The 12,998-nt window shown below is 47.8% G+C and overlaps 1 pseudogene; it reads left to right on the plus strand.

The window, feature by feature from the left end:
* The first annotated feature begins 3,817 nt into the window (after positions 1-3,817).
* LOC120366823 (ATP synthase F(0) complex subunit g, mitochondrial pseudogene) lies at positions 3,818-4,124 on the plus strand (annotated as a pseudogene).
* Positions 4,125-12,998: the final 8,874 nt, after the last annotated feature.

A 12,998-nucleotide genomic window follows, 5' to 3' on the forward strand; every position in this document is an offset into this window, starting at 1 on the left:
CACGTCTCAGGTTTATGATTTCTCAAATATCCATTTGTGCCAACTGTGTATAAGGATAAGCAGTGATTATTTGGCAGCACATATACTAAAACTGGAATGATACAGAGAAGAAGCAAAATTAAATTAAAAATTAAGAAATACAAAAAGGATCAGTAACCTTTTACAATCTAGTTTTTGCTCTATGGCCCAGGGCTACTAGTCTTTCCAAAGGCTCCTTGAATTTTCTTTTTTTTTTTTTTTTTTGAGACAGAGTCTCGCTTGGTTTGCCCAAGATGGAGTCCAGGTGCAAGATCTCAGCTCACTGCAACCTCCACCTCCCAGGTTCAAGCCATTCTCCTGCCTCAGCCCCCGAGTAGCTGGGATTACAGGCGTGCACCACCATGCCTGGCTAATTTTTGTGTTTTTCGTAGAGACAGGGTTTCACCACGTTGGCCAGGCTGGTCTTGAACTTCTGACCTCAGATAATCCATGCATTTTGGCCTCCCAAAGTGCTGGGATTACAGTCGTGAGCCACTGCACCCAGCCCCTTGAATTTAAAGTACCTTTTCGGCCGGGCGCGGTGGCTCAAGCCTGTAATCCCAGCACTTTGGGAGGCCGAGGCGGGTGGATCACGAGGTCAAGAGATCGAGACCATCCTGGTCAACATGGTGAAACCCCGACTCTACTAAAAATACAAAAAAAAATTAGCTGGGCATGGTGGCACGTGCCTGTAATCCCAGCTACTCAGGAGGCTGAGGCAGGAGAATTGCCTGAGCCCAGGAGGCGGAGGTTGCGGTGAGCCGAGATAGCGCCATTGCACTCCAGCCTGGGTAACAAGTGCGAAACTCCGTCTCAAAAAGAATAAAAAAAATAAAAAAATAAAAAAAAAATAAAGTACCTTTTCTATCTCCATATGACACCATTTCCCTGCAGCCTTGGATGCCAACTTGTTTTCTCTTTGGAGCTTTCTGCCGTCTAGGCTCCTGGAGTATTCTTCTCTATGGCTGTGCCTTTAGCTGTAAGTAAAAAAAAAAAAAAAAAAAAAAAACAGAATCCAAGTCAAATAGCTTAAACCATAAGGAAAAACACACCTCACATTTGAAGAGCTCCAGGGCTGATTAATGCGAAGGCTCAGCAGTGCCATCAGGGACCTGGGTGCCTTCCACCTTTTCTTTTCTTTTTTTTTTTTTTTTTTTGAGACGGAGTTTCGCTCTTGTTACCCAGGCTGGAGTGCAATGGTGCGATCTCGGCTCACCGCAACCTCCGCCTCCTGGGTTCAGGCAATTCTCCTGCCTCAGCCTCCTGAGTAGCTGGGATTACAGGCACGCGCCACCACGCCCAGCTAGTTTTTTGCATTTTTAGTAGAGACGGGGTTTCACCATGTTGACCAGGATGGTCTCGATCTCTTGACCTCGTGATTCACCTGCCTCGGCCTCCCAAAGTGCTGGGATTATAGGCTTGAGCCACCGCACCCGGCCCACCTTTTCTTTTTTTTTAGACAAGGTCTCACTCTGTCGCCCAGGCTGGAGTACAGTGGTGTGATCTCAGACCATCACAGCCTCGACCTCTGGGCTCAAATGATCCTCCCGCCTCAGCCTCCCAAGTAGCTGGGACTACAGGTATGTGCCACCATGCCCAGCTAATTTTTTTTCTTTCTTTTTTTTTTTTTTGGTAGAGACAGGGTTTCGCCATGTCACCCAGGCTGGTCTTGAACTCCTCGGCTCAGGCAATCTGCCTGCCTTGGCCTCCCGAAGTGCTGAGATTACAGGCATGAGCTGCTGCTTTCAGCTACCTTCCACCACCCTGAAGAAGATGGCTCCTCCCAAAGGTACTCTCTGCACTGTTCAAGGATGACTACAGCAGTGTATGATGGTTAATGGGATGTATTACTTGACTGGGCTGAGGGATGCCCAGATAGCTGGTAAAACATTATATCTGGCTGTGTCTGTGAGGGTGTTTCTGGAAGGGACTCTCATTTGAGCTGATGAACTGAGTGAAGCAGATGGCTCTCCCAGTGTGGGTGGGCTTCATCCAATCCATTAAAGGCCTGAATAGCACCAAAGGATCGAGCAAGGGTGAACTCACTTTCTCTGCTTTTGCTGAGACACTCATTTCCTCCTACCCTCAGAATTGGGCTTCCAGACTCAGAGTGGGACGCACATCACTGGTCCTCGGCTGATTACCTGGCGTTTGGACTCAGACAGAATTACCCACTGGTTTTCCAGGTTCTCCAATTTGCAGAGAGCATATCATGGGGCTTCCTGGCCTCCATAACCATATGAGCCAATTCCTATAAATCTCCTCATATATAAACATCTATCTGTAGGCCGGGTGTGGTAGCTCACGCCTGTAACCTCAGCACTTTGGGAGGCCGAGGCAGGTGGATCACCTGAGGTCAGGAGTTCAAGATCAGCCTGGCCAACGTGGTGAAATCCTGTCTTTAAAAAGAAATATAAACAAAAAATTTTTTTAATTAAAAAAAAATTTACCTGTCTATCTATATCTAGAACCTACTCATTCTGTTTCTCTGGAAAACTCTAATACGAGCCGTTCCAATGCCATATCCCGACATGAAAACGTACAGCTAGAGAGTGTCTCTTCCCATATGTCTCTATATTTTGAACCAATGAGGAGACCTTCCCCAGAAGTCCCCAGAAGTCTTTCCTCACATCTCACTGGCCTGAATTACATCGTATGTCCCTTCCTAAATCAGTCCCTGGCAGGAAAATTGTGATGACAGCGATTGGCTTGGATTAATCAGGCCTCATTGCTGAGCCACTTGGAGGAAGGGTGGGACGCACAGCGAAATCAAGGCTTTGTCCCAAATGAAGGGGTAGGCAATAAAACCATGCTGACGGCCGGGCACGGTGGCTCAAGCCTGTAATCCCAGCACTTTGGGAGGCCGAGGCGGGTGGATCACGAGGTCGAGAGATCGAGACCATCCTAGTCAACATGGTGAAACCCCGTCTCTACTAAAAATACAAAAAACTAGCTGGGCGTGGTGGTGCATGCCTGTAATCCCAGCTACTTAGGAGGCTGAGGCAGGAGAATTGCCTGAACCCAGGAGGCGGAGGTTGTGGTGAGCCGAGAACGCGCCATTGCACTCCAGCCTGGGTAACAAGAGCGAAACTCCGTCTCAAAAAAAAAAAAAAAAAAACCATGCTGACACACACCAGTTTTCCTTCTGCTTTTTTACTTGCTCCTTCAGTTTTCCTTGCCGTTCACTATCAGGTCCTAGTTCAGTCCTCTTCCAACCTGGGATGTTCCCACACCATGTGATCTCCCTGGAAGACCCTATGCATGCTGTTACCTACAATTCACAGGAGGCCATTGCTTTCGACTAGCTTCCTGTCCTAGGCGCTAGCAATCCAGACCAAACCAGAACGGAGTCACTCATGCTAGATGTTACATCATCAAACTGAACTGTGAAATAGGCCTATTAAAAAAAAACAAAGGCCGGGCGCCTCACGCCTATAATCTCAGCACTTTGGGAGACTGAGGCAGGTGGATCACTTGAGGTCAGGAGTTTGAGACCAGCTTGGCCAACATGGCGAAACCCCATCTCTACTGAAAACACAAAAATGAGCTGGGTGTGGTGGTATGCACCTGTAATCCCAGATACTCAGGAGGCTGAGGCAGGAGAATCGATTGAACCTGGGAAGTGAAGGTTGCAGGGAGCTGAGATTGCGCCACTGCACTCCAGCCTGGGCATCAGAGTGAGACTCTGTCTCAAAACAATAACAACAACAACAACAACAACAACAACAAAACCCAGTGTTTTGGATGTTCAGCTGCCTGTTTGGGGTGACATGCTTTCCAGCCTAGAACCACAGCCTAATTTGTCTGTAACCTCGCAGAAAAGACTCTGGCACTAGTGAACAATGCTGCTGTGACTTATGCAAAAGCTCAACTGGCCACATGTTGGTACTATGCCAAAGTTGAGCTGGTTTCTCCACCCCTGTTGAGATCCCTAGAACTATCCAAAGCCTGGGGGAAGAAAAGTCACTAGAGCTCACTCTGGTAGCTTCAAACTTCTCACAGTTAAGGAAGCTGTGATGAATAGTTTGGTGGCCACTGAGGTGTGGATGTGGTTTTATGTTGGAGAGATCATAGGCAAGAGTGGCAAGACTGGCTATGATATTTGAAGAACAGTCTTTACCACCTGGTTATATTTGATTTATTATTTGAATGCTCTTGGACCATGAGTGATCTGACTGCTATCTGAATAAAATAAGAAGATTTGTCAACATAAAATTGGCCGGGCATGATGGTTCATGCTTATAATCCCAACACTTTGGGAGGCTAAGGTGGGAGGATTGCTGGAAACCAGGAGTTCAAGACCAGCCTGGGCAACATAGTGAGACCCCATCTGTACAGGAGCCTGAGGTAGGAGGATGGCCGGAGCCCAGTGAGGTCAAGGCTTCAGTGAGCCAAGATTGTGCCACTGCGCAATCTGGACAAGCCGGCCTGGACAATCAGGCCAGCTAAGTTTTGTATTTTTTGTGGAGATGGGGTTTCGTTATTCTGCTCAGGCTGATCTCGAACTCCTGAGCTCAAGTGATCTGCTCGCCTTGGCCTCCCCAAGTGCTAGGATAACAGGTGTGAGCCACCATGCCTGGACACATCTGTTTTTTACACACCATCAGCTCCCCCAACACACAAAGACAGACACACACACACAAAGACACACAGACACCATCTTGGCCAGGATGGTCTCGATTTCTTGACCTTGTGATCCACCCACCTCAGCCTCCCAAAGTACAGGGATTACAGGTGTGAGCCACCGTGCCTGGCCTATCAATCTCTTAAATTTGTGCTCATCTAATTTTTTGCTTTAAATTTGTATTTTTCTGGTTACCAGTGAGATTGAACACTTTTAACATTTTTTTATTTATTGTGAACTGTTTATTCCTTTTTTTTTTTTTTTTTTTTTTTTTTGAGACAGGGTCTTGTTGTGTTGCCCAGGCTGGAGTACAGGGGCATGATCACAGCTCACTGCAGCCTTGACCTCCCCCTGGCCTAAGTGATCCTCCCACCTCAGTTGCCCAAGTAACTGGGATTATAAGCATCTGTCACCACACCTGGATAATTTGTGAGTTTTTTTGTAGAGACAGGGTTTTGCCATGTTGCTTAGGCTGGTCTCAAACTCCTGGGCACATGCAATCCATCCACCTTAACTCCTCAAAGTGCTGTGATTACAGGTGTGAGCCTCCATGCCTGGCTGTTTATTCTCTTTGCCCATTAGTTTTCTGAGTGTTTTCATCTATTGATTTGTATCGCCCTCCATTCTCTCCGCCTGGCTAATTCCTACCAGATCTTTCAGACCTGGGCCAGGTGCCACCTCCTCCAAACAGTCTTCTAATTCTCTGGCCTCTCCCTGCACCCCGCCGCCAGTTCAGTTCCCTTTTCTACGCTTAGTGCTTTTTGGCATGTTTATCTCCTTCACAAAACCATGAGACTTTGATTTCCTATTTCTATTTTCTCAGCTTAAAACCGTGTGCAGGCTGGGTGCAGTGGCTCACAACTATAATCCCAGCACTTTGGAAGGCCAAGGCGGGGGGCAGATTATAAGGTCAGGAGTTCAAGATCAGCTTGACCAACATGATGAAACTCTGTCTCTACTAAAAATACAAAAATTAGCTGGGTATGGTGGCTCACACCTGTAGTCCCAGCTACTCAGGAGGCTGAGGCAGGAGAATCGCTTGAACCCGGGAGGCAGAAGTTCCAGTGAGCTGAGATCGCGCCATGGCACTCCATCCTGGGCAACAGAGCAAGACTGTGTCTTAAAAAACAAACGAACAAACAAAAAACAGTGTGCAAACTTGCACATGTACCCACTGCACTGAACCTAAAATAAGAGTTGGAAAGAAAAAAGAAACAGATATGGCAAATAAATCTATCAAGAAAAAGAATACCAGTGTGCCAGTATACTATAGGTGCATACTAAAAAAAGTATAATCAAACGATCTACAAACAGGATTACTTTTAGACCTATTTTCTTTTTCCTATTCCTTGAGAAAACAATACAGAAACAGTCTGTTTTGTTCTATTTCACAACTGAAACATGAATTTAGTACAACTCCCTTTGCATAAAGAGTGTCGGCTCTTTGCCTTCATTGTTTTAATTTTTCCTCTTCTTTATTTTGACAGTTAAACTCCCTGGGGTAAGAGTCCAGTTTCATGACCAGAAGCAACCCTTCTTAGCTGCTCTTCTTCCCAGTCCCTGCCACAGCCTCATTTGCCCACCTCACACCTCTACCTCTTCACCTTGACAAGATACCTGTGCTCCTGGCATACTGCAGGCCAGGCATTCAGGAAGGGTCAGAAATGAAAGTGCATCCCAAAACATGTTTTATTCCACCTGGGATGTCCAAGAACGGCTCTGGATATTTAACAAAACTTGTTAGTTTACAAATGCCACATTTATTATCAGAGGCAGACCAAGGCCTCAGACTATGGAACAGCACATCCCACTGCATTATCATAACCCAGACCAGAAAACTTGGAGGCAAGCAGATTAAAGTCAGCATTCAACAATCAAGCCTTGGGTAAATGACCTTGAGGCTCTGAATGTGAAACCTATGAGAAGGACCATGAATCTGGGCTTTCTGCTCAACTTCATGAAAGTTCGATCTAAAACTGAATTGGTGGGATCATAAGTACTTGGGTGTTCAAGATCAGCCTGGAGGACAAGGCAGGCGGATCTCCTGAGGTCAGGAGTTCGAGACCAGCCTAGCCAACATGGTGAAACTTCGTCTCTACTAAAAATACAAAATTAGCTGGGCATGGTGGCTGCTGCCTGTAATCCCAGCTACTTGAGAGGCTGAGGTGGGAGAATCACTTAAACCGAGAGCGGGGCATTGCAGTGAGCAGAGATCATGCCACTGCGCTCCAACCTGGGTGACAGACTGAGATTGTCTCAAAAAAAAAAATTAGACATGTGGCGGTATGTGCCTGTAGTTCCAGCTTCTCAGGAGGCTGAGGCGGGAGGATCAATTGAGCCCAGGACCCAGGAGATTGAGGCTGCAGTGAGCCATGATTGTGTAAGTGCACTCCAGCCTGGATGTCAAGAAAATACCTTGTCTCAAAAAGAAAAAAAAAAAAAACAACTTTCATATGCAGCAGCAGCCAAGCTATACTTCAGTTCCGACTGCATCTAGTGATATTATAACGGTGGCTAATATTTGTGAAGTGCTTATGATGAGTCAGTCACTGTGCTAGGTGCTCATGTATCATCTCATTTAACCCATATCAATTGGTCCGTTCTCAGGGGAAATGGAAAGCATATCCTGCTAAGGACTGGGAGATCTATGGTCAGTTCTGCTAGTGCATTTCCGTTTCCAACCCATTTCTACAAGACCAGGAAGAGAGGTGCCTTTAGTGTGTTAGAGATGGCTTCCGAGAGGAACTGTGCTATGCAACTTCTCCAACTCAGATTCACATTTTCTAACCTGCTTGCCCACAACCTGGGCTTTGAAGACAGTTTTCCAGCTTCTGGGAAACTTAAACTCATCCTTCAACTTCTGGGAGACTATATGTTTTGAGTAAGGCACTGTTATGAATCACAAGAAATGGAGAAATTTAACTCTCCAGTTTCCCAACAGTTCATTAACTAATTACTATCATTATTATTATTATTATTATTTTGAGATGTAGTTTCACTCTTGTTGCCCAGGATGGAGTGCAATGGCACAATCTTGGCTCACTGCAACCTTCACCTCCTGGATTCAAACAATTCTCCTGCCTCAGCCTCCCAATAGCTGCAACTACAGGCAAGTGCCACCATGCCCAGCTAATTTTGTATTTTTAGTAGAAACGGGGGTCAGGGGGCGGTTCTTCATGTTGGTCAGGCTGGTCTCGAACTCCTGACCTTAGGTGATCTGCCCGCCTTGGCCTCACAAAGTACTGGAATTACAGGTGTGAGCCAAGACACCCGGCCTGTTATTATTATTAATTAATTAATTAATCTATTTTTTGAGATGGAGTTTTGCTCTTGTTGCCCAGGCTGGACTATAATGGCACGGTCTTGGCTTACTGAAACCTTCACTTCCCGGGTTCAAGCGATTCTCCTGCCTCAGCCTCCTGGGATTACAGGCGTGCTGGGATTACAGGCATGCCCACCACCATATCCAACTAATTTTTGTATTCTTAGTAGAGGCGGGGTTTCACCGTGTTGGCCAGGCTGATCTCGAACTCCCAACCTGAAGTGATCCGCCTGCCTCCGCCTCCCAAAGTGCTGGGATTACAGGCGTGAGCCACCACTCCCGGCTAATTATTATTATTGTTATTTTTAGAGATGGGGGTCTTGCTATGTTACCCAGACTGGGCTCATTGCTTAAACTCCTGGGCTTAACCAATCTTCTCTCCTGGGCCTCCCAAGTACCTGGGACTCCAGGTGGCGCCACCGCGCCCGGCTTTAGTTGCTATATTAAAGCCCTGCCAGACTCACGTGGCTGGGAGTCGGTTTACTGTCATCTTTGAAGCCATGCGCTTCACCTGGGACGACTCAGAGACTGTCCTCTGAAGACAACCAGCTCCTAAGGAGCGGTTCTGTCCGGGGAAGGGAGCCTCAAGGCTAACGAAGGCGCTCCGACCCCACCCTCCATCTTCAAAGGGAGCAATCAAACCTTCCCTGAAAGGGCGAGACTACTGGGTCCTCTTGGGGAACGCTGGAGATCCTCCTGGCCAGAGCGAGAGGAAGCTGGGAGGCCCGGCGGTGTCCGGGGAGGGAAACTGAGCCGAGGCCGGGTAGAGGGCGGGCGTGGGGCGAGCCCGAGCCTTCTCAAGAAGCCCAGAGGATTCTGGGGACTGGAAAGCGGCCGAGTTCTCTTTTTTTAAAAAAAAAAAAAAAAGAGAGAGAGAGAGAGAGAGAGAAGAAAACAAAATATCTCATCTGAGCATGACTCTTGGCGGTGGTGGTTTCATCAGCGCCTCTGCAGCGGGTCCCAGAGAAGCCCGCCAGGCAGGGACAGACGGACAGACCCACGAAGCGGAAGACTCGGAATACTCAAGGCCGGGAGTGGCCCAGTCCTAGCGCGGGCTTGGAACGCCCCACCCAGGGGGTGGGGGAGGCCGCTCCGACTCTCCGGTAGTGGGTTTGGAGACAATTGGCCATCCATATGGAAAAGATAAAGTCGATCCCTATCTGACAGCAGGCTTCCAAATAAATTCCAGATGAACTAGAGACCTACAGGGAACAAGCAAGCTGTTATAGAACTTTGGGAAGAAAACGGAAAGATAGCTGTATGACACTGGGATAGGGGATGTTTTCTCGAACAACGTATAACGTGCAAAACATAAAAGAAAGGATGGTATGGACTGGGCGCAGCGACTCACGCCTGTAACTCCAGCACTTTGGGAGGCCGAGGAGGGAGGATTGCTTGAGCCCAGGAGTTTCTGTTTTTGTTTTTTTTTTTTGAGACAAGGCCTCTTGCTCTTGACCAGGCTGGAGTGCAGGGGCAGCGGGATCTCCATTCACTGCAATCTCCGTCTCCCAAGGAGCTGGGTGGGGCTACAGGCACCACCACCACATTGGCTAATTAAAAATTGCTTTTTTGCGGAGATGACGCCTCACTATATTGCCCAGGCTGGTCTCAAACTCCTGGCCTCAAATTATTCTCTTGCCTAGACCTCCCAAAGTGCTGGGATTACAGCCTATGCCACTGTGCCCAGGGAGCCCAGGAGTTCGAGACAGCCTGGGCAACATAGTGAGATCTATCTCACTCTCTTGCTCTCTCTCTTTTTTTAGATTATTAAAAAAAACAGTTAAAAATTTACTTCTTTTGGCCGGGCACGGTGGCTCAAGCCTGTAATCCCAGCACTTTGGGAGGCCGAGGCGGGTGGATCAAGAGGTCGAGAGATCGAGACCAACCTGGTCAACATGGTGAAACCCCGTCTCTTCTAAAAATACAAAAAATTAGCTGGGCATGGTGGCGCGTGCCTATAATCCCAGCTACTCAGGAGGCTGAGGCAGGAGAATTGCCTGAACCCAGGAGGCGGAGGTTGCGGTGAGCCGAGATCGCGCCATTGCACTCCAGCCTGGGTAACAAGAGCGAAACTCCGTCTCAAAAAAAAAAAAAAAATTTACTTCTTTTTAAAGACAAGGTTTCACCATGTTGGTCAGGCTGGTCTTGAACTCCCGATGAACTCAGGTGATCTGCCCGTCTTGGCTTCCAAAGTGCTTGGATTACAGGCATGAGCCACCAAGCCCGGTCCTCTCTCTCTCTCTCCTTTTTTTTTAAAAAAAAGAAAGAAAGAAAAAAAAAAATGCCGGGCACAGTGGCTCACGCCTGTAACCCCAACACTTTGTTTGGGAGGCCGAGGTGGGCAGATCATGAGGTCAGGAGATGGAGACCATCCTGGCTAACACAGTGAAACCCTGTCTCTTAAAACAAAACGAAACAAAACCACTCCGGGCTGGCCAACAAAAAGCGAAACTCCGTCTCAAAAAAAAAAATAAAAAAATAAAGATGGTGCAGTGTTATGATATATATCGGTTTTCGTCCACAGCTCCTGGCTCCTGACTCCTGACTCCCATAGCCCTTGTTAGCCCTCAGGGGCAGTATCTGACCTTCTCCTGCTCTCCTTTCACTTTAACGTTCCAGGGTCTTTTCTGACTGTGGGCCTTAAGACCGTTGCATAAAGCTCTCATGAAAACCCAAGAGAAAAGAGTTCGGTAGCTTCCAGGTGCATGAACACCTGGAGGTTCCTGGAGGGTGAAGCGCCCAGAGAGGGCATGTAAGCTCCACACCCCTTCCCTCATACCTCGTCCTCTGTGCCTCTCATCTGTATCCTTTGCAATATGCTTGCTTCCCCCTCAACCCCCGAGACCTGGTCTCACTCTGTCACCCAGGCTGGAGTGCAGTGGCGCCATCTTGGCTCACTGCAACCTTCACCTCTAGGGTTCAAGAAATTTTCATTGCCTTAGCCTCCCTTCCTTGTAGCTGGAATTACAGGCGCCTGCCACCACGCCCAGCTAATGTTTGTGTTGTTGTTGCTGTTGTTTAGTAGAGATGGATTTTCATCATGTTGGCCAAGCTGGTCTCTAACTCCTGACTTCAAGTGATCCACCTGCCTCAGCCTCCCAAAGTGCTGAGATTATAGGCACACCACCCTTGCAATATGGTTTCTAATAAACCAGTAATTGTCAGTGTTTCCCCAAGTTCTGTGAGCTGCTCCCACAAATTAATTGGACCCAAAGAGGAGGTCATGAGAACCCCAACTTGAAACTTGCCAGTCAGAAGTTCTGACCAAGACTTGGGACTGGTGCAGGGCAGGGAGGAGTTTTGGGGACTTAAGCCAGGCGTCCCCAGACTTTTTACACAGGGGGCCAGTTCACTGTCCCTCAGACCGTTGGAGGGCCACTACATACTGTGCTCCTCTCACTGACCACCAATGAAAGAGGTGCCCCTTCCTGAAGTGCGGCGGGGGCGGCGGGGGCGGGGGGGGGAGGCGTATAAACAGCCTCAGGGGGCTGCATGCGGCCCTCGGGCCGTAGTTTGGGGACGCCTGACTTAAGCCCTCAACCATATCTGACACCATCTCTGGGTAGATGATGTTGGAGCTGAATTAAAGGACACCCAGCTGGTGTCCACTGCTAGGTGGGGGAAAAAAGCCCCATGTATATGGTCACAGAAGTCTTCTGTGTTGATGATTGTTATGGTGTGAGAGTAGAGGAAGTGATTAGAGAGAGGTTTTTCTACACAACTGATGTCAGTGAAGTGGGATTTGCAGGAATGGCCCTGACTCACATAAACGTGGTTTGAGAAGAAAAAGGATAAAAGGGTGGGAGAAGGCCAAGGTGCAGTAAGTAGCTCACACCTGTAATCTCAGCACTTTGGGAGCCCGAGGCAGGCGAATCACTAGGTCAGAAGTTTGAGACCAGCCTGGCCAACATGGTGAAACTCTGTACTAAAAATACAAAATTAGCCGGGTGTAGTGGTGGGTGCCTGTAATCCCAGCTACTCAGGAGGCTGAGGCAGGAGACTCGCTTGAACCCAGGAGGCGAAGTTTGCAGTGAGCTGAGATTGTACCACTGCACTCCAGCCTGGGCAACAGAGCTAAAAAACAAAAAGAAAAACAACAAAAAAAAAACGTGTTGGGGAAGAGGAATCTTTGATTCCTGAGTAACCACATGGTCACCGTGGTGTGAAGCCGCAACTCTGTTGAGATCAGTTAGTAAAGGTAAAATTTAACCAGTGGAATTTAGAGATGGATCCAACTCCCCATGAATTGGTTCACTGAATACATAAGGAAATGCAAATTAATAAGAAAAACACAAAATATTCAATCCCTTGATTATTGTTATCGAAAATGGTCAAAATGAAAGGAAAAGAGGGTGCTGGGTTAGGAATTGAGGCTGGACCAAGCACAGATGTGCATCTGGCTGAGCTCAGGCCACTCGCCTCAGAGTTACCCACAAAGGAGAAAATTATGCAGGGACAACAGAAAGTACCTCGGAGACCTGTGGTTACCAAGACAGTAGTCAGTGTGAAGGAAACAAGTAACTATCGAAACAAGAGAGTAGAGTGTGAAGGAATTGTTCCAGTTTGTAGATCAGTATCATCAGCTTCCAGAGAACCTTTATTAAAAGGGATTCTGAGAGTAACTAATTTAGGAGCAGTATGAAGAGTGAAAGAGCGTGTTTGGGTTGATGGACTCACAGTGCACTATTCTAGTCACAGATGGGTATACACGATGCAGACACACAGGAGGTTATTCTGGAGGGAATGGCAAGTCTGGTGGAATGTATAGAAGTCATGTAAAGGCTGGCCACAGTGGCTCATGCCTGTAATCCCAAGACTTTGGGAGGCTGAGGCAGGTAGATCACCTGAGGTCAGGAGTTCAAGACCAGCCGGGCCAACATGGTGAAACCCCGTCTCTACTAAAAATACAAAAATTAGCCAGGTGTGGTGGTGCATGCCTATAATCCTAGCTACTTGAGAGGTGGAGGCAGGAGAATTGCTTGAACCTGGGAGGTAGAGGTTGCAGTGAGCCAGAATCATGCCACTGCACTCCCA

Source organism: Saimiri boliviensis, chromosome 17 (assembly GCF_048565385.1).
Source record: "Saimiri boliviensis isolate mSaiBol1 chromosome 17, mSaiBol1.pri, whole genome shotgun sequence".
NCBI lineage: Eukaryota > Metazoa > Chordata > Mammalia > Primates > Cebidae > Saimiri > Saimiri boliviensis.